This window comes from Antechinus flavipes, chromosome 1 (assembly GCF_016432865.1).
Source record: "Antechinus flavipes isolate AdamAnt ecotype Samford, QLD, Australia chromosome 1, AdamAnt_v2, whole genome shotgun sequence".
NCBI lineage: Eukaryota > Metazoa > Chordata > Mammalia > Dasyuromorphia > Dasyuridae > Antechinus > Antechinus flavipes.
In genome coordinates, this window is record NC_067398.1 from 621718504 (window position 1) to 621739517 (window position 21014).

Below are 21014 nucleotides of genomic sequence, written 5' to 3' on the forward strand. Positions count from 1 at the left end.
CAACTATGTGTTAGAATTATCACAGAAAATATTCCTGGGTTGGATAGATAGATTGGACTACATGTCTGCTACAACCTTGATTCTTTGAATGGATCAATTTAACTTTTCTGGGTAAATCATATGGAATTTGAAACCCGGAAATGGACCTTAGAGATTATTTGGTCCAATAATCTCTTTTTAGCTTATTTAAAAAAATTTTTATTGATATCTTTTCTCTTTATCTTCATCTCAATCTATTTAGTTTCCCCTTTATGAAAAATAAAAAACAATTAATTAAAACTATCTGATTCAGAAACCCTGTCTGATAAGGTATACAATAGTCTGTCCCAGTGATCTTCCACTTTTTTGTGATTGAATGAGAGGAGTATATTTCAATATTTGTTTGTTCTTCTGGACTTTCATTGTCTTTTCTATTAAAATAATATTTTTGCTTACTTCCAAGTGGCTCACTTTACAAAAGAAAACACTACCTGTGAGAATCCCCATTGTTATACAACTTTAAAAGTAAGTTCAAATGTCCATTTTGGGAGAATATTTAGAGGGGATTTCAGGTCAGGTACCTCAGGATAGAAGCCTATCGTGGGACTTTGATGTAGTTTTTGAGGTAGGAATCCACTTGGAAGACTCGAAATGTACATTAAAAAAAATACAACCCTAGGGATATATTGTTCTCAAATATGGCCCTGGTACAAGCTACTCCAATTCTGGGAATCAGATGTAGTGAAGAACATGTTTTACAAAACAAGCTATACTTAGTGAGTAAGAAGATAATTCATTTGTGGGTTGGATATTCAAATTCAAAATTTCAGTCCCTAATTCTGTACTAGTGCTAAGCAATACAAATAAAACTTTCTTTAAATTTATAAGTATTGGAGCAGCAAGATGGTGCAGTGGATAGAGCCCTGGCCCTGGAGTCAGGAGGACCTGAGTTCAAATTTGTCCTCAGACATAATATATCCTAGCTGTGAGGACCTCAGCATGTCATTTAACCCCAATTGCCTCACCAAAATAAAATAAAATAAAATTATAGGTATCTAGATGTGGAATGGGGAGGTAATGAGATACTTCTCACTTCAACACTTCCAGGAAAGGGGCTGGATGTCCATTTGTTTATTCTGTTATAGAAGGGATTCTTATCCAGTAAAGGGTTGGAATAGATGAATCCTTTGATAACTTCCAATGCTTGATGTTTTGGAATCCTTTAGTTCAATCTCTGAAGTCCTTTCCTATTGAATGTCTATGATTTTATAAATTGTTTATTATACTGTAGCCATGTGGTAAACTGGATAGGACATCAGAGCTGGGATTGGAAGGACCCCACTTCAAATTCTGCCTCAGAGATTCACTTGGTTGTGTGACCCCAAGTGAGTCACTTAACCCTGTTTTCCTCAGTTCCTCATCTGTAAAATGATCTGAAGAAGGAAATGGCAACCATTCTTTGTCAAGAAAAACCCAAATGAGGTCATGAAGAGTCAGACATGGCTGAAAACAATATATTGTATAAAAAACTCGTAATATTCGATATCTATATATGTATGTATATGTATGTACATAAGTGTACCTGAAAACAAGTCTAAATTTTTCTCTTTGCAACTTTCAATAATTTTTCCAGTTCTGTGTAATCTTCATTGAGTAAAGTCATTGTGCAGATTGATGTCCTAATCCTGCTTTCCTCTTTGCTTGGGGGCTATCACATTTTTGCCCTCGATCTGAAATGCCCCTGCTTATTTTATCCTGAATCACCCCTCTACTCCCACCTTCACTTTTTATTCTTCCTTTGACCTTATGATGCTTCTTGTCATAGAGTTTTGTGAACTATTGTTGAATCCATTTGTATATGAAAGAAAACTTTTTTTTTACTTTCCTCATTGACACTTTTATGTGCCTAGAACATGAGAAAATTGTGAAATACAGTGCTTGACTAAAAGGAATTTATAATCTATCTAGGGAATGAGACATGTGAATATGAGACATTTAGGGAAGAAAGTATTCTGTTGATTTGTTGATTGTATGATTCAGACATTAAAGTTAAAAAGAAAAACACTAAGCCCAGATGACCAAAAAGAAAATCCAGAGAGAAAAGAGAGATTGCTGTGAGTTGATGAACACTTCACCAAGGACTTGAAAGGAAAGTTAGGGAGGATATGAATTGATTAAGACTAGAGGTTTTGCTTGTGAATGGGTGATCCTTGTGGTTCAGATTTGTACTTTTAATAGTCACTGTCTTTGTTATCATCACCATCTTATTTAGGGCATTATGCTCTTTGAAGCTCAAGACATGAGGCTTGAATTACTGGCACTCTGAGTGCTGATAAAGAAAACTCATTCTGTTTGCTGGTTTCCTCCTCCACAGAATATGCTTGCATTTCCAATTTCCAGTTTATGAAGTCATTAAGAGAATTGAGTAAGATCTTAGGATCTTAGATCTGGAACTAGGAGGGTTCCCAAAGGTCACCTAACCCAATCCCCATATTTTTCAGATGTGAAAACTGAGTCCTAGAAAGGCTTTGATTTGCTCAAGATCACTGACAAAGTAGACATCAGAACCAAAATTTGAATCCAGGTCTTTCTGAATCCAGAGTTAGGATTCTTTATTCTGCTTTCTAGGTTACAAAATCTCTGTAACTCTCAAGCAGTACTTTTATGTAAACGGAAAATAAATAAAAATTAAAATGCTTTATATATTCCTTCTGGAAAAAAGAAATGTGGTATAGAATATTTGATTCTCAATTTCCATGAATCCAGACATCTTAGTATTTCTAGAGTATACAGCTATCTTTTAGTCTCTCTCTGAGTCTGCTTGAAAAGCATTTATATTCATCAAATCTTAGATTTAGAGTTAGAAGGAACCTTAATGGCCATCTAGCCAAACCCCCTCATTTTATAGAAGAAATCACTGAAGTCCAGAGAAGTTAAATTACTGGGGACCATTGGTTCATTCATTCACAGCTGGAAAAGACTTTTAAAGGTCATTGAACCAACCCTTTCTTTTGACAGAGGAGAAAATGAAATCTGAGAGAAGGAGAATGATTTGCATGCTAGTAACAAGAAGAATCAGAATTTGAAACCCCATTTTATAACTTCAAATTCAGTTCTCATTCTTTCAAACCAAATTTTTTCTTAAACTCTCATTGTTATTGCTTTTTCTTTCCACTGGCATGCAGTTACTCAGAGTAATTCTGTGAATATCCCAAATATCCAGGTGCCAAGAAATGGTTGAGTGAGAGTCAGTAAAACTAACTGAGGATTAAAGCTTATATTTTTCTCCTCTATTCCTTCCTCTGTCAGAATTACCAAGCCTTGGTCTCGCTATACCCCAGTGAGAGCTGTTCCTGTTATTGAAATGAGTGATCTTTAAAGTCCCTTCTGGATCCCTCAGATAGCTAGGGACAGCTAGGTGGGCACAGGGGATAGATTTCTGAACCTTGAGTCAGGATAGACCTGAGAAATCCAACCTCAGACACTGGTTGTGCGATCCTGGACAAGTACTTAATCTTGTTTGCCTTAGTTTTCTCATCTGTAAGATGAGCTGGAGAAGGAAATGGCAAACCACTCCAATATCTCTGCCAAGAAAATCCCAAATGAGATCAAAAAGAGTTGTATACAACTGAAAAACAACCCAACATCTCAGGTCTCTCAGTGCTTCTGTATCTTGGAAATTAATCAGATTGTTATACATTGAACATCTACAATGAATATAAGCTTTGCTGGCCATGTTATTTCCAGCACGAAGATATTTAGAGAGTCAAAAGCAGAAAGAGAAGTGAACTTCATGAGAACACCTGATCCATCCTCTTCCATTTTAGCTGTGTGACCAGGAGGAATTGCCAATTTATTTTAGGACAGATTTAGCATTTAAAAAGATCTCAAGCTTCTCATTCTGATGATGAGCCAAATCTAACATGAAACCAAATCAGCATAAATGTAAAGTCCAAGTTGAGTTAAAGGCATCAGTTATATGAGTATAGAATGAGAAAGATGGCTTCATACCAGTTCATGTGAAAAGGACTTAGGGGGTTTTGTTGTTCAATATGAGTCAGTAGTAGTATGATGTGGTTGTCAAAAAAAAAAAAAAGCTAATTCAGTTTTGGACTGAAAAAGACATTATCATGAATATATGTAGCCAGAAAAAGAGGTGGTCTAGTCATATAGGGAAGAGTGAGAGAAAACAGTCATACAACCAGAGGGCTATTGTGGTATCCAAAAAAACATGAAGAGAAGCAGAAGACCTATTTTGGTTAGGTCCTCTAAAGCAGTGATTTTCAATGTGGAGGGGTCAGGACCCCCTTATATTCTTAAAATTTATTGGAGAACCCTTCGTTCCATAAAGAGCTTTTGTTTAGTTAGGGATATAATCTATTCATAAATAGTTGTTTATCATGTTAGAAATTAAGGCAATTTAGTGATATCAGGTGAAGAGTTTTGACTTTGACAAAATCTTTGAAAGGGTCAAGAGTCCCTAGATCACACATAGAGAATTGCTATTCCAGAGAGTATTCCTGGAATGATATGGTCAAGAAAATCAAAGCCATCACCATTTTAGAATATAGTATCTAGAACAAGGGAAGAATCATATTCGTTTTTGGTCCAAGTCTGACTGTTTTTGGAGTACGAGGCTTAACTCTGAGTGATATGTTTTATGAGCAACATTGACAAATTGGAGCAGGCTCAGTGAATACTGAACGGTGATAATAGAATTCATCTTATGAAGGTCAGTTGAAGCAGCAGGGGGTGTTTAATCTGGAAAACAGAGCATGAAAGTGAGTAACAATGACTTTTTTCAAATATTTGAGAGATTTTGACTTGAAGGAAGGACTAGATTTATCTTTGTGGTTTCAGAGGTATGGACTAAAATGGAAGCATAGAAATTACAAGGTGGCAGATTTAACTCTTAAATCTTAAGAAGATTTGTCTTAAAGACAATCTTAAGAAGATCTTAAATCTTAAGAAGATTAGGAAGAATGTCTTAAAAATTAGTGCTGTCCAGCATGAACACTGGCCCATTTGCCTATCACTGAAGGTGCTTCAGGAGGCTAGATGTTCACTTGCCATGAGCAGATGTTTTGTGAAAGGGGTTTCTTCTTTGGATGGGCTATATTAAGAACCTCTAGGGAACCTGTGTTTCCTCCTCTCTCAAAGGAAGTGGTTAGACAATGATTTTTAAAGGATTCTTTTAGCACTCTCTCCCCTAAATAGCCCATCCTTCATGTCACTATCAAAGTAATCTTTTTAATGTCTATATGACCATATCACTTCCCATCTCAAAAACCATCAGTTTTTTTCCCAATGTCTGATGAATAAAGTACAAATTCTTGAGCACAGGCGTTCAAACCCACCTCGTCCTATAGACCTATTTGTCCAGCCTCATTTCATGGCGATCCCCTTCAATAATACCACACTCCAGAGAAGTTTTATTATTTGCTACCTCATTATCTTATGTTATTGTCTGTCTATTTTGTGTCTGTACATTCCTTTCTTATTCACCTCCCTCAAGGCTTGAAATTTTCCTTAGTTCCTTCAGTTGGAAATGATTTTTTTTCCTCCCTTGAATTTCTTAGTCCACTCTTTTTGACTCTTCTTATGCACATGAGAATTTTAAAAATTGTATCACAGTCCCTAGTATACATGTTTTAGCCTCTTGCTAGACTGTAGCTTCTTTAAAATATTGACTATTTTGTTTTTCTTTTTCTTTTTTTTTTGTATCCAAAGCACTTTTGATGATGTAGAAACTTCAATGTTTGTTCAATTTGAGCTTAATTAAATTCTTGTGAATTTCTGCCTCATATAGTTTTAGACTCAGAATTTTTATGAGTTATTAGTTTTGTTTAATACTCTTGCTCCCTTTTTGTGTCACTTCTTCAGACATAGAAGGGAGCTGGATAGGACTGATGACAATTTTGCATTTTACTTTGTTTCATTGATTACCAAATGTCTAATTCCTGATGATGAACTTATTCTTAACTGGATGGGTTTCTAAAAATAGACCCTAGGCTATTTCTGAGATCATACTAAAAAGTTTTCCAACATGAGATGGTGGAAACCACCAGAAGATGTATTTTGTACTGGGATTACCTATAAGAATCCAGAGTCATTTCCATGCCAGTGAGGCATCCTAGTATCCATTAGACTAAAGCTAGAAAGTGCCTTGGACCATCAAGTTCTCTCTCCTCATTTTATAGATTAAGAAAATAAGACATTGAGAAACAAAATGACTTTCTTGATCACACATATAGCAAGTATCTGAGGCAGGGTTTAAACTCAGTTCTTCCTGAGTATATAATTTCTGAGTATTTGAGTTGGACTTTGTGGAGAGGCAAAGTAGGTGTTAAAAACCACATAATTTTTAATACTTTTTGTGAATCTTAACTGATCTATTGGCATTCTGAATGTGAGATTCTTGTTTAGTAACTGAATGGATATGCTACTTTAGGAAATGAGTCATATCAATCTTGACATTCTTACTACATATGAAACCAGAAGACAAATGGAAGTTGCCCCTAAATGGAAGTGGGTGACTAATAAGTTCTCAAATCTTGGGGAATCAAATAAAGGAGTTGAGAGAGTGTACTTTATTGTTCATCCAAAACCAATAAGAAACACTGTATTTTAAATTGACAATTTTATATTATAGTGCTCCTGACAAGAATTTATAAAAATACCATGATGAAAATTATTGTAGCTTATGTACCAGTATTTGTCATAGTGAATGGGAAGAAAAAGCCTACAATGAACCTGATAATACCTTTCCAATTAAATCAATATATACTGTAATATTTGATCAATTCCAAAATGGGCACTTAGGAAGATTAAAAAAAAAAGGTTGGAAATTGATATTTGAGGGTAAGGAACAAAAGAGTCTAGAGTCTTGTACAGCCCTCTTGATTATATAATGGGAATATTTAACTCAAGAAAAGAGAAGGCATAATGTGTGTTGAAACAGATAACATTACTGAAAAATTAAAATTGATGATATTCTCATGGACTTAGGAGTCATCTCCAAAGAAATATGCTATATACAATGAGAAGAATGTATTTGAGTAAACAGATACCAAAGTATCTATCTTCATACCAAAGTAGAAGAAGAAAGCATTAGCAAATATAAAATATTGCATACAATTAAATTGACTGCATTCTGGCTTGTTTAAACTAGCAGTTGACCAAAAAAAAGTAAATAAAAGAACAGACATTGACACAGAATGTCACCACTTCTTAAAGTAGCTTAGTTAATACAAATTATTTGCCACCATGAGGAAACCAAAAGAAGACCATAATCAACTTGGTCAGCAAACATTTGATGCACTTTCTAAACAGTTACATTAGCCAAGGGCAACACTAGTTTAGAATATACACTCGCTTATAAAATGCTATGCAGGAGCATAGTGGAAGACCATGAGCAGAATTGCTTCACAAAACATCAAGAACAAAGAGAAAGGGAAAAAAACCCAAAATAGAACATTACAATTGATGCCATATTCAACTGATCAAAATTGTTCCAAGTGCATTTAAGGATAAATTAAAAGGAGAAAAATGAAAAAATAATTGTAAAAATATTTTTTGATTTGCTTTAACAAAAAAAATTTTCTTAGTGATAAGAAGTGATCCACTAGTGATAGTGGAGCAGGTTAACATCAGTTTTCTTTTTTTTAAACTATAGCTTTTTTTACTTACAAGATATATGCATGGGTAATTTTTCATCATTGACCCTTGCAAAACCTTCTGTTCCAACTTTTCCCCTCCTCCCTGCCACTCCCTCTCCTAGATGACAGCCAGTATTTGAAAGAGGAAAAAAACCAAAAAACAAAAGCTTGGAACACATCCTGGACCTTATGACTACCAAAAGAGAAATATCAATATCTTCTGCCCCATAAATCTACTTTTTTCTCTCTACAAATTTTTTATGAGAATAATCTACATTTGGGATGCCAAACCTATCACCTGTGGGTCACATGCAATCCACAATACTCCCAAGGGAGCCCTGAACTAGATTAAAATGTAGTTCCTATCTGATTTTAATGTATTGATATAATTATATACATATATGTTATACACACACACATATATATATATATAAACACACATCATGTTCTAAGTCAATATGCAGTTCACTGTGATCCTCATCTATGGTTTAATGGCCCTCATTTCTACTTGAGTTTAATACCACTGATCTATGTATACCCTGAGTGAAACCATGTCTTTATAATCATACAATTGGTTGAAAGGTAGGTAGAATATAAGATCTTCCAGAGTGTGTTGTTTGTTGACTGGTAAAGCATTTTAGATGGCGGAGCAAAGAATTTTTAACAACGTAGCTCTCCAGCAAAAAAGACAATTATATCAGATTATTTGAAAGATCTAGTTTGCCGTAAGATCGAGTTAATTGATGAATGATATTTGTACTGATGTAGTATTAAAAGACTTAGGGGAAAGCTCTCAGGAGCTTGTATGGACCTTGTATGGAGAATTTAATGGAAAACATAGGCAAGAGTTACACAGGAGAAGGCATTTGTATGAGTTGTGGTTTGTTCCAGGAGAGGAACTGCATCTTTTTAAATATCAAAGTGATAGGCTATTTGTCTTCATGGAAGGCAGTTTCATAAATCGATTCAGAGAAATCTTCTAGGGAAATTTTACCTGTGTTATTTCATTTTATTAATATAATTTACCACTTCCTTCCCCTTTCCTTCATCACATCGCCACCCCTGCATGGAAAGTTCATACAATGGGAAATGTATTTAAATAAGTACTTTGGGGACAGGCTGAAGGCTCTTGGCTATTGAGGTAAGAATTTTATCCTGTAGGCAATGGTGAGCCATGGTGGATAAGTGACAGAAGCAAAAATCTGTATAGTACTAAAGTTACAACAGAATTTGGTCTATTTTGTCTAATTAATTTGTTTTATGCCCAATATCTTTTTTTCTTTAGATTCAAACTAGTTTGTTTTTTTTTTAAAGTCCTTTAAGATAGAGTGTCCTAACTTCTTTAGTGCCATGGATACTTCTGGTAAAGTTAAATGCATGTAATGAAGTATATAGAATTACTAAAGAAGCCAGTTATATTGAAATGTTGGGGGGGGGAGGGGGAGTTTACAGTCCCTGCTTTAATTACTTGAAAATATTTTACTTTTACTTTCAATGACAACTTAAAGTCTCTCATTGAATCAAAAATTAAAGTATTCTTTCTTGTTTTCTTATTTTATTTTTTTAAAATCAGTTGGCCTGGGCATAATTTGGTGGGGTTTAGTATTATACTACAGACCACCTTAACTCTCCTGGACTAATTGTTTCCCCCTTCTGCAGTTAGGAATTTCTACTTTCTCTTTTCAGGCTGGTTGGAAACTCTTAGTTCTTTTTTCAAGTTGGTACCCAAGCAGCTCACAGAACAAGAAAGTGATGTCTTGAGTTTTCCAACACTGGAAAAAAAAAAAAAAACAAAAGCTTGGAACACATCCTGGACCTTATGACTACCAAAAGAGAAATATCAATATCTTCTGCCCCATAAATCTACTTTTTTCTCTCTACAAATTTTTTATGAGAATAATCTACATTTGGGATGCCAAACCTATCACCTGTGGGTCACATGCAATCCACAATACTCCCAAGGGAGCCCTGAACTAGATTAAAATGTAGTTCCTATCTGATTTTAATGTATTGATATAATTATATACATATATGTTATACACACACACATATATATATATATAAACACACATCATGTTCTAAGTCAATATGCAGTTCACTGTGATCCTCATCTATGGTTTAATGGCCCTCATTTCTACTTGAGTTTAATACCACTGATCTATGTATACCCTGAGTGAAACCATGTCTTTATAATCATACAATTGGTTGAAAGGTAGGTAGAATATAAGATCTTCCAGAGTGTGTTGTTTGTTGACTGGTAAAGCATTTTAGATGGCGGAGCAAAGAATTTTTAACAACGTAGCTCTCCAGCAAAAAAGACAATTATATCAGATTATTTGAAAGATCTAGTTTGCCGTAAGATCGAGTTAATTGATGAATGATATTTGTACTGATGTAGTATTAAAAGACTTAGGGGAAAGCTCTCAGGAGCTTGTATGGACCTTGTATGGAGAATTTAATGGAAAACATAGGCAAGAGTTACACAGGAGAAGGCATTTGTATGAGTTGTGGTTTGTTCCAGGAGAGGAACTGCATCTTTTTAAATATCAAAGTGATAGGCTATTTGTCTTCATGGAAGGCAGTTTCATAAATCGATTCAGAGAAATCTTCTAGGGAAATTTTACCTGTGTTATTTCATTTTATTAATATAATTTACCACTTCCTTCCCCTTTCCTTCATCACATCGCCACCCCTGCATGGAAAGTTCATACAATGGGAAATGTATTTAAATAAGTACTTTGGGGACAGGCTGAAGGCTCTTGGCTATTGAGGTAAGAATTTTATCCTGTAGGCAATGGTGAGCCATGGTGGATAAGTGACAGAAGCAAAAATCTGTATAGTACTAAAGTTACAACAGAATTTGGTCTATTTTGTCTAATTAATTTGTTTTATGCCCAATATCTTTTTTTCTTTAGATTCAAACTAGTTTGTTTTTTTTTTAAAGTCCTTTAAGATAGAGTGTCCTAACTTCTTTAGTGCCATGGATACTTCTGGTAAAGTTAAATGCATGTAATGAAGTATATAGAATTACTAAAGAAGCCAGTTATATTGAAATGTTGGGGGGGGGAGGGGGAGTTTACAGTCCCTGCTTTAATTACTTGAAAATATTTTACTTTTACTTTCAATGACAACTTAAAGTCTCTCATTGAATCAAAAATTAAAGTATTCTTTCTTGTTTTCTTATTTTATTTTTTTAAAATCAGTTGGCCTGGGCATAATTTGGTGGGGTTTAGTATTATACTACAGACCACCTTAACTCTCCTGGACTAATTGTTTCCCCCTTCTGCAGTTAGGAATTTCTACTTTCTCTTTTCAGGCTGGTTGGAAACTCTTAGTTCTTTTTTCAAGTTGGTACCCAAGCAGCTCACAGAACAAGAAAGTGATGTCTTGAGTTTTCCAACACTGGAAAAAAAAAAAGGTACCCAGACAGAATGGGGATATCCTCTCTGCTGGGGTGTGAGTATGTGTTGGAAATCTATCTTTAAAAATAAAACAGTGACAGATCTGACAAGAGGAAGTGTGGTCCCCCCCGAGAAATAAAGGTAAGGTGGGGAGTGCCCTGAAGGGAATTTCCTCCTTTTACCCCACTGCCTGCTGTTCAGTGGTCATTAAAATGCTGAAGCTGAAATGTTACCAGATGTTCTTTTAACAGTTCATATTGCTAACGTCCTGGGTGGGAGGACTAGAACTATGAATTATCTCTGTCTTGCTAACAAGTATTTTTTTGTCAGTCAGTGAGTATAAAGGGATTAGAAAGGAGAACTAAGACAGTTTACTCTTTAAGGTTTTTCCCTTTAATACCCCCAGCTAGTCAAATTCTAGATCACAGGTATACAGGTGAGCCTTTTGTTCCACAGCCAGCTGTGTAATCCTACCCATTCCTGTATGGCTGGACTGGGAGTCAAATGATCAACTGTGAAAAACTATCCAGAATTTTAGGACCAGAAAATGGTAATCATTAACCATAAGATATTAGTAGTTGGAGGAGATTTTAGAGCTCACATCAAGAAAGATAGCATGGAGTAGAAAAAAGATATGGATTCAAATTCTGTTTTTATCACTTAACAACTGTATGATGAAGGGCTTACTTCATCTCATGAATCTCAATTTCTTACAGATGAGGCAATCATATTTTCAATACTGATTATTCAAATTTTTTTCAAGGTTGAATATATAAAAAATTTTCCAATTGTGAAAATATAACAAAGTAATGTCTTCTTTCATCTTTTCCACATATACATTTTTACAGAAAAGGAAACAGAATGCACAATTTGTGCAAATAAATTCATTTAAAGTCAGTTTTTAAAACTTCTTGCTCTAAGAATGTTATATGGCAGTTGAATGGGACACAGGATCATAATTCTAAATCTGGAGCACATGAAATGAACAATATGTTTTTGACCCACAAATAGCCTTTGGTGCATGATAGAAGTACTTTGAACTGTTACTATCAGCATAAAACTGAATTTCATTTTTTTTTTCTTCCTAAGCCAAGAATCCTGCATCTTTTAAAGTTTTGTTTATACCTTGGTTTTGATGGAATTGAGTGCTACCTTCTTTTTCTCCTAAACAGTAATTTATTTTTTCAAATATGTAAAGATAGTTTTCAACTTTCATTTCTGTAAGATTTTGTGTTCCAATTTTTTTTCTTATTCTCTTCACTACCTCCCCCTTCCCCAAGACATCAAGAATTCTGATATAGGTTATACATATACAATCCTTTAAAACACATTTCCATATTTCTTTTGTTGTATAAGAAAAATCAGACCAAAAAGGAGAAAAAATCTGAGAAAGAAAAAGCAAATAAAAAAGGTGAAAATATTATGCTTTGATCCATATTTAATCTCCATAGTACTATCTCTGGATGCAGATAGTATTTTCCAGCCCAAGTCTTCTTGAATGAAGGACAACAACCAACCAATCAAATCCAGAAGGCTGCTTCAGAAACTGTCTCACTAAATTCCCTCATTTTATAGTGGAAGAAACTGAAGACCAGAGGGGCTAACTGTGACTTATCAAAAGTCAAAAAGGTGATAAAATCAGAAATGGTGTTACCAACCCAACTCCAACCAACTCCAGAGCCAGTATTCAATTCCCTATACCAAAGGGTGAATCGATGAATAGATAAGTAAATAAAAATATGAAAGGAAAAAATAGACAAAACAATGTATTTATTAAGGACTTCCTTATTATATTAAGGTCTGTGCATTCTTAAATGATCATTCTATACTATTTCTTACATTCTAATGGAGGAATGGGACTTTTCTCCTTCTCTATAGATTATGTCAAGAATAGAAGGAAAAGAGGAATAAAACTGTGTGATATTTAGATCAGTCTTTCAGCATGGTGCAGGACTCTTTCCATCGTCACCAAATTTTAGGAAGAACATTGATTAACTGGAAATTATTTGGTCAAAGGCCATTAGGACAGTAAAGGGCCTCAAGAACTTCCCAAGTAAGAATCACTTGAAGAGATTGGAGGAGAAGCTATCTTCCAAATGTTTAAAGGGATTTTGTGTCGATGTGGCTTATTCTGCTTGACTTAGAAGGCTGATTTTTAAAAAAGTTGAAAATTTAGGCATGATGTAAGAAAACACTTCCTAATTAGAACTCTCATAAAGTAGAATGAATAGCCTCAGGAAATGATGGGCTCTTTTGTTAATATTCCAGTCTCAACTGATGTTATTTTTGTATTGTCTAATTTTTCTCATAGAACTTGTTTAACTAACTTAAGGACAGAGATGGAGTCTGTATTTATTTGCTTGCTTGATTTTCTTGCTTGACTCTTAAAAAAGAAATGATTATTTAAAAATTTCTTGGTTTCTTGCTCTCACTCAGTGCAGATCTGGAAATATAGGTATCTAACGAATATTGTTAATTTATTTGCTTAAGTTGTGAAGGAGGTAAAGGGAGTGTCATAACATTTGTGGTAATATGAGACATTTGTTTAAGCTTCTTATGTTTTGACATCTTCCTCCACTTACCACCATCATTTTTCAACTAGGAGAACAAGACATACAAATTTTAAAATGGCATATCAAACACTTGCCCTAAGGGTAAAGTCATCTTTTCTGTAATCAAGCAGAGTATTGTACTGAAAACCTTCAGGCTGTCCTTTTATTTTCCTCCTCATCCCTGTCTTTGTCTACAGCTCTTGTGATTCCAAGTCAACTTCAGTCAAATGCTGACCAAAGAAATGTAACAGATTATAGGCACTAAATTTAAGCAACCAGTTCAGCAAGAAAACCTGATTTTGCATCCATACTATATTAAAATCTCAGGAACAGGAACAGAAAAGAGGTAGGTAGAATTTTTGCTTTCTTGTTTTACTTTGCAATAGAATATTATAGCTGGTTAATTACATAGTATACTTGACATCAAGAAATAGCAAAATGATTGAATGGAAATAGGACTGAATAACATTATGAGGAGAAAGGGCTTAAAATTCCACCACTGATTCTCATTTTCCTATATGACCTTTAAAAAGATGGTCCAGTGCAGTCCACCTAGGATTTGGAGTTAGGAATCTCCAGGACCAAATCCTGCTTTAGACATTGACTGACCCCAAGCAAGTCACTTATAGTCACTTTCAGTTTTCATATTTCTAAAATGAGAGGGTTGGACTCAATGACCATTAAGTTCCCTTCCAGTTCTAAATTTATGATTCTATGACTCAACAAACATTGAACTAGATTGGATTGCACAAGTCATTTAAACTTTTTTAGGATGACTTTCATCATCTATAAAATGGGGATCATAATATTTACATTAACTATTTCACTGGATGATTGTTGATTAAAAGTCTTTTTCGACTTAAAAGTTTAACATGTGAGAGTATTCTTAGTTTTAGAAAAAGGCCTCAACTGATATTAGAGGGAGCTCTGTTCTCATCCTTGTTTTGCTCCTATACTGGACATAAAGATATCCCACTTCTCTCTTGATATCTTAAGGTGTTAATAGTTTGAGCATCAGTTAATTAATCACTAAGCATTTATTAAAAGGCTACTATTTGCCAGGCACTTTGCTGAGCTCTGAGGATACAAAGAAAGGCAAAAGATGGTGCCTGATCTCAATGAACTCACACTCTAGAGGGAGAAATAACATGCAAACACCTTTATAGAAGTGAGATATGCATTTAATAAAAATGCTGAGGGGTCATCTTACTAAAACATAGTTATTTGGATGTGTACCTCACCTTTCTCTGTTGTTTGGGCCCAGAAAACAGTAGAAATCCTCTGCTTTGACATCATACAATGTGACAAATTGTCTCTTTCCCCAAATTACCTTGCATTTATTTATGCATATAAATATTTTCTTCCCTAATTGAATATGAGCTTCTTGATAAATGTTTTGTTTTTTGATGTAGCATCCCCCCAAATTGCTTATCATTAATTAATGCTTTGACAAAATAAACCATACTTGAATTATGGACTGACTGACTGAGATCTAAATACTTGCATGTAGAAGCCATCAAACAAAGGAAGATTTCCAAATCAGCAGAAAAATTATTACTTCTGCAGACTTAGCTCATTCCATCGTGAAATGTATATTGTCAGACTTGGTCATTTGATAAGACTGATATGAGGACGAGGGCCAAGAAATGTGTTATTATCTAGGTGGAAAAAAAGTACACATGGTTTAATAATCAATCAATCAATCATTAAGCATTTATTAAATGCCTTTGCTGTGCCAGGTGGGATAAGTGATACAGTTAAGTGATACAATTAAGCGTGCAAGACCTAGAATCAGAAAGACTCATCTCCTTCAGTTCAAATCTGATCCCAGACTTTAACAAGATGAATGACCCTGGGCAAGTCACTTAACACTGTTTGTCTCAGTTTCCTCATCTGTATAAAGAGCTGGAAAAGGAATGGAAAACCATTTGAGTAGTTCTGTCAAAAAAAACCCTAAAAGGGGTCATGGAGTATCAAATTTGACTTGAAATGACTGATAATATTCTGGGTATTGTGGTAGGCCCTGAAGATGCAGATGAGGAAACTGAGGCAGAAACATGTTAAATAATTTGTCCCAGGGTCACAGAGCTAATAAGTATCTGAGGCTAGATTTGAATTCAGTCTTCCTGACTCCAGGGCCGACACTCTCACCATTGTACCAATTAGCTGCTTCTACAGATTAAGTGACTGATAGTTTTAAGTGGATTATCTAATATTTTACAAGTCATAAATTTAATATCTAGGATTCAAATCAAATGATCTCACTACAAATCTAGCACTCTTTCTTCTGCACTGTGATGTAACCTGTCAGATACTTAGGAACAAAGGTTACATCATTCAGCCCAGATCCAAAGTTCTCCAAATTAAGCAATCCCAAAATTTTATTCTCATGGGCCTTAGTTACCTAACCAGTCCAATGACTTCTTACTGTCACTCTAGTCATCCATATTCTCCCTTTAATGTGCCATCCAGAACTGGATTCTGGACCAGGCCCAATTCTAACTTCTTGGGAAGATCTTCAGCTTTTTGTTCTTAGGCTTAACCTATTTAGTGACAATTATGAAGCTTTTGTAAAAATTCTCTGGAAACCCTTTTCTCATAGACCATGTTAAATATAGATTAGCACTTATGTGAAACAATTTAAGCAACAATATGCTGGAGCCAGCTCTTAACTACTTCTCAAGAATTAGTTGTTGAATTTTCAATTATTTGTTAAATTTGTGCTTTGGAATGTAGGAAATCTTATAAATCGAATCTGGATTTATTATTTTATTGATTGTTTAAACCTAAGAAAGTCATGGAGAATATGTTAATAATGAAGGTTAAACTTAAAAGTGTGTCAGGCATACATTTATTTTTTTCTTAGAAATCTGGCTTTTAAGCATTTTCCCACTGAATTTAGGCCTTCTTCTTTCAAGACAACAGAGTACAGATGACAGTTTATATTCATATAGCATTTTATTTTACTTAAAATTTTTTCATCCTTTTAAATTTTGTTTTATTATTTCTTTTTTTTTTTAAATTAGAGCTTTTTATTTTTCAAAACATATTCATGGACAATTCTTTAACATTAGTCCTTGCAAAACTTGTATTCCAATTTTCCTTCCCTTCCCCCACGCCCTTCCCTAGATGGCAAGTAGTCTAATATATGTTAAACATGGTAGAAATATATGTTAAATCCAATATATATAGCATTTTAAAGTTGCAAAACATTGTCATATGCGTTATCTTTTGTGCTTCATGAACTGAGATTGTGAGATAAATACTTTAAATTCTGTTTTACAGATGAGGAAACTGAAGATCATATTCAAAGATCATACAATTAAAAAGTGGATGAGCTTGGACCATAACAGAGGCTTCTGATCCCAGGTCCAGCACTCTTTTCACTATCCCTATCTAAAGAACTCAAAAGGAACATTGGTGTGGAACCCTAAAGGCCTGCGTATGAATTCTGGCTCTTCTGCTTATCTTCCCTGAGTGACGTTGGTCACATCAACTAAGAGAGAAAGAAAAGGATGGAAGGAAGCATCTCCAAATTCTAATATCCTCTGGTCTAAGAAGAGAAAAAGCTGGGGCGCCTTAATTCCCACTATGTTATTCCAAGTATAAGGAGCTAGAAGGGGCTTAGAGATCATTTTATTCAGTCTTTCTGGGGTGTTCTGGTCATAAATTTAATATCTAGGATTCAAATCAAGTGAACTCACTACAAATCTAGCACTCTTTCTTCTGCACTGTGATGTAACCTGTCAGATACTTAGGAACAAAGGTTCCTATTATATTATAACGACTGACTCTCTGGAGGGAAAAAGTATGCATGACACATTTTTTAGTTTAATCTGCTTTATTATTAACACTTTCTCTGTCACTTTCTTAAGTCTAAACAATCAACAAAGAATAAATCACACCTTGATTTGTACTTGTTGATTTCTGAGGTGTAAATGTTCAAAAGGAAAATTCTGAGGTGTAAATGTTCACATTGAAAACAATCAACTCTCTTGAGTGAGTAAGAGTCAGCTCCAGAATACCAAACATTCCCATTTTAAGAGATGAGGAAATTGTCCAAGGTCATAGAGGGAACGAGTAATAATGTTGATCTTTAATTTATTCAATATTAAAGATTCCTTCTTACCATATAAGTTGAAGAGGAGATAGTAACATTAACAAAAAATCTGAGATGATTAAGCTAGATTGCAGAATGAAACATGTATTTTTTGAGCATGGACTATATGGAAATATATTTTGCACTGATTATGCAAATTTGTTACCATATTTGTTTTTTTCCTCATTTTTTCAATTCCACCTTGCCTTGCTTTTTCCCACCCATAATTGCCACATACACACAAAATCTCGCCATTCTGCAAGATTAAGCCAATTCAAACACGTACCTTCCTAGCACCCTCTGCCCCTAAAGCTCATTGTTGTTCAGCCCTTTTACTGTCATGCTCAATATTTTGTGGCCCCATTTGGGTCCTATCTTGGTAAAGACAGGGAGTAGTTTGCCATTTTCTTCTTTAGCTTATTTTATAATGAGAGAAACTGAGACAAACATGGTTAAATGATTTGCCCAGGGACCATATTTGAACTCAGAAAGATGAATCTTTCTGACTTCAGACTGAGTACTCTATCTGCCCTCAGGGCTTCTTCCTTACTCCACTTAGGAAAGGTGGCTATTGTAGAGCTCCTCCCAGATCTTCCACTATTTAAGAATGCTAGAGAGGGCATTCTCATTATTTTTCATCTGTCTACTTTCCTGGATTTCATCATCTCCAGAAACTCAGCTTTCTGCAAGATGCAATCAACTCGGAAACTCATATCTGCCCAAATCATTTCTTATTTCCTACCATGATTGCACGACTTCATCATGCACCAGAGTAATCTCCCCTCCTGCACTCCTCCATTTTTAAGCTTCATTTCATGTGCTTTCCCTCATATTAGACTGTGAGCTCCTTTATGTCAGAGATTGTCTCATAAGCTTTTCTTCCAACTCCTTGTGTTTATAACACAGTCCCTGACACAGTAAACACTTAATCACTAAAAAACAAACAAACAAACATTCCGACTCAATGGAGAGGGAGGTGAAAGGGAGAGAAAAATAAATGTTTGTTTATTGGAAAAAAAGACTTTAAAAAAGATTCTGATTGCACATCAGTTTGATATTTGGGAAAAAGCCAAATTTCTAATTTGTCCATGCTCTGAAGGACTTCATCTTCAAGATATAGAGATGGAACTCATCTTTCAGACATTGATAAAGAATTTTGTGATTGTTTAATTGCTAGAGAGCAGGAAAGAAGTCCTCAGGCTGATGAGACTCCAGAATGTCATTTGAAATTAACATTTATCAAAAGAGTTCCATGGCTACTATAGACCTTGCATAATAAAATGATATGATATATAATGGCATGACATGACGTGACATGATGAGATATGATGTGATATAATATGATATTCGAATGAGAAATTAAAGATTTTAAGCGTCAGTCTTAAATCACTGACAACTATCCACCATTCATGGCCCAGGTCTAATGATACTACCTACATAAAGTCTTTCTCATTCTCACACCCAGAATAGAGGGCAAATAATTTCTCCTCTTTGGGGCTCAGTTTTCTCACCTCTAATATTTGAAGATTGGACTGAATGATTTGTAAGGACCCCTTTTGCTCTAAGACTTTATGTTCTATGTCCTAATATTATATAGTTCAAAGTCACTCTCAGTTCTGTTTTATACATCTCATTATACATCTCATTTTTTATACTTGAATAGTTAGTGCTTCTTAGTCTATTTTAATTATAATAATGAAAATATCTATTAACATTTACATCACACTTTAAGGCTGCAAAGCATTGTGTATTCATATACCTGTCACTTAGCCTCTAATTGCCTCAGTTTACTCAAATGTATAATGGGGGCTAATAGTAGCACCTACCTCCCCAGGTTGTGGTGAAAATCCATTGTGATAATATTTTTAAAACTTAGCATAGTGCTGGTCATATTTAATAGGAGTTATATAAATGTTTATTCCCTTTCCTTTCTAAGGGAACATGATGGGAGTTTTAAAATATCTAAAGATTTGTCTCGTAAAAGAAGACTTAAGTTTCTTTCATTTGATCCCAGAAGGCAGAATAAAAAACAAGAAAGATATTACAGGGAATCTGATTTCCATTCAACATAAAGAAAACTTTCTTAACAATGAGAGTTATCCAGAAGTGGGATGAGTTGCCACAAGGGGTACTAAGTCCTCCATCCCTGGAGCTCTTCAAGTGAAGGTTGAATGATTACGTGGGGATATCAGAGCTTCTTATTATGGCATGGATTGGATTAAATGACTTATGAGGTCCCTTCCATCTCTTTGTGCATTATTTGCTAGGCAATGTAGTTCAAAGAAAAAGAAACACAATACCTGCTTTTGAGAAACTTGGCATCTAGCAGCTGCTACCTCTCTAGTGAAAATTTTCAAATGGGGAAAAAAAGCTCCAGAAGACTAACATTTTGGGACACACGGTAGATGCTCATGAATATTTGTTTATTCTGATGATAATAACAAAAATTCTTTCTTCAAAGTCCTCTTGCAATACATCATTTTGGGATGGAGGTGACCCTTGTTTCTTCTTGTTTCTATGGGAGCAGGGTGCATCTTTTCCCCATGAGAATGGAATAACTTCTACATTACATGTAGAAGTATATCTTCTTGTTTGAAGACCAAACTAGCCAAGTTCAGAAAATGTTAAGGTCAACCACCACATCATGATTATTTCCATCTCAACAATTCCTGATGTCCTATTATGACATGGAGGGGTTATAACCTGGAGCAATGAAGAGAATATCTCCCTAAAGACACCTTGGATCCCCCAAGTTATTATATAATAGTTGACCTCTTTGGAATTTTTCATGTTTATAATGAATTTTGCATATACCATCTCATTTGATATTCAATTGAATTGAGTAGTATATTATTTAACCTATTTCAGAGATGAAAAAACTGGTCAATTAACAGTCATAAAATTTTAGAAGTCAAAAAGGTTATATACCATACTCAAGACAATTCAGGAAATCTCTTCTAATTATAAGAATTATATATATAAGAATTATCTTATAAAGCAGATGATTCCATTTGTGAGTAGATCTAATTATGAGGAAGTTCTCTCTTATTTGGCTTAAATATGCCTCTTTAATTTCCATACAAAGCCCTTTGGCTTTAGTTTATCCCTCTAGAGTCATGTTTAATAAGTTCATATATCATTTCTTCAAATATTTGATAGCAGAGATCATGTTCTCCATCTCTTCATCCTACTCTCTCTCTCTCTCTCTCTCTCTCTCTCTCACACACACACACACACACTTATTAACCTAGGACTATTTGCATAGCTTATTATAGAAAGTAGAGGAGAATGTAGTCTAAAAATCCATGTAACTAAACTGCAGACT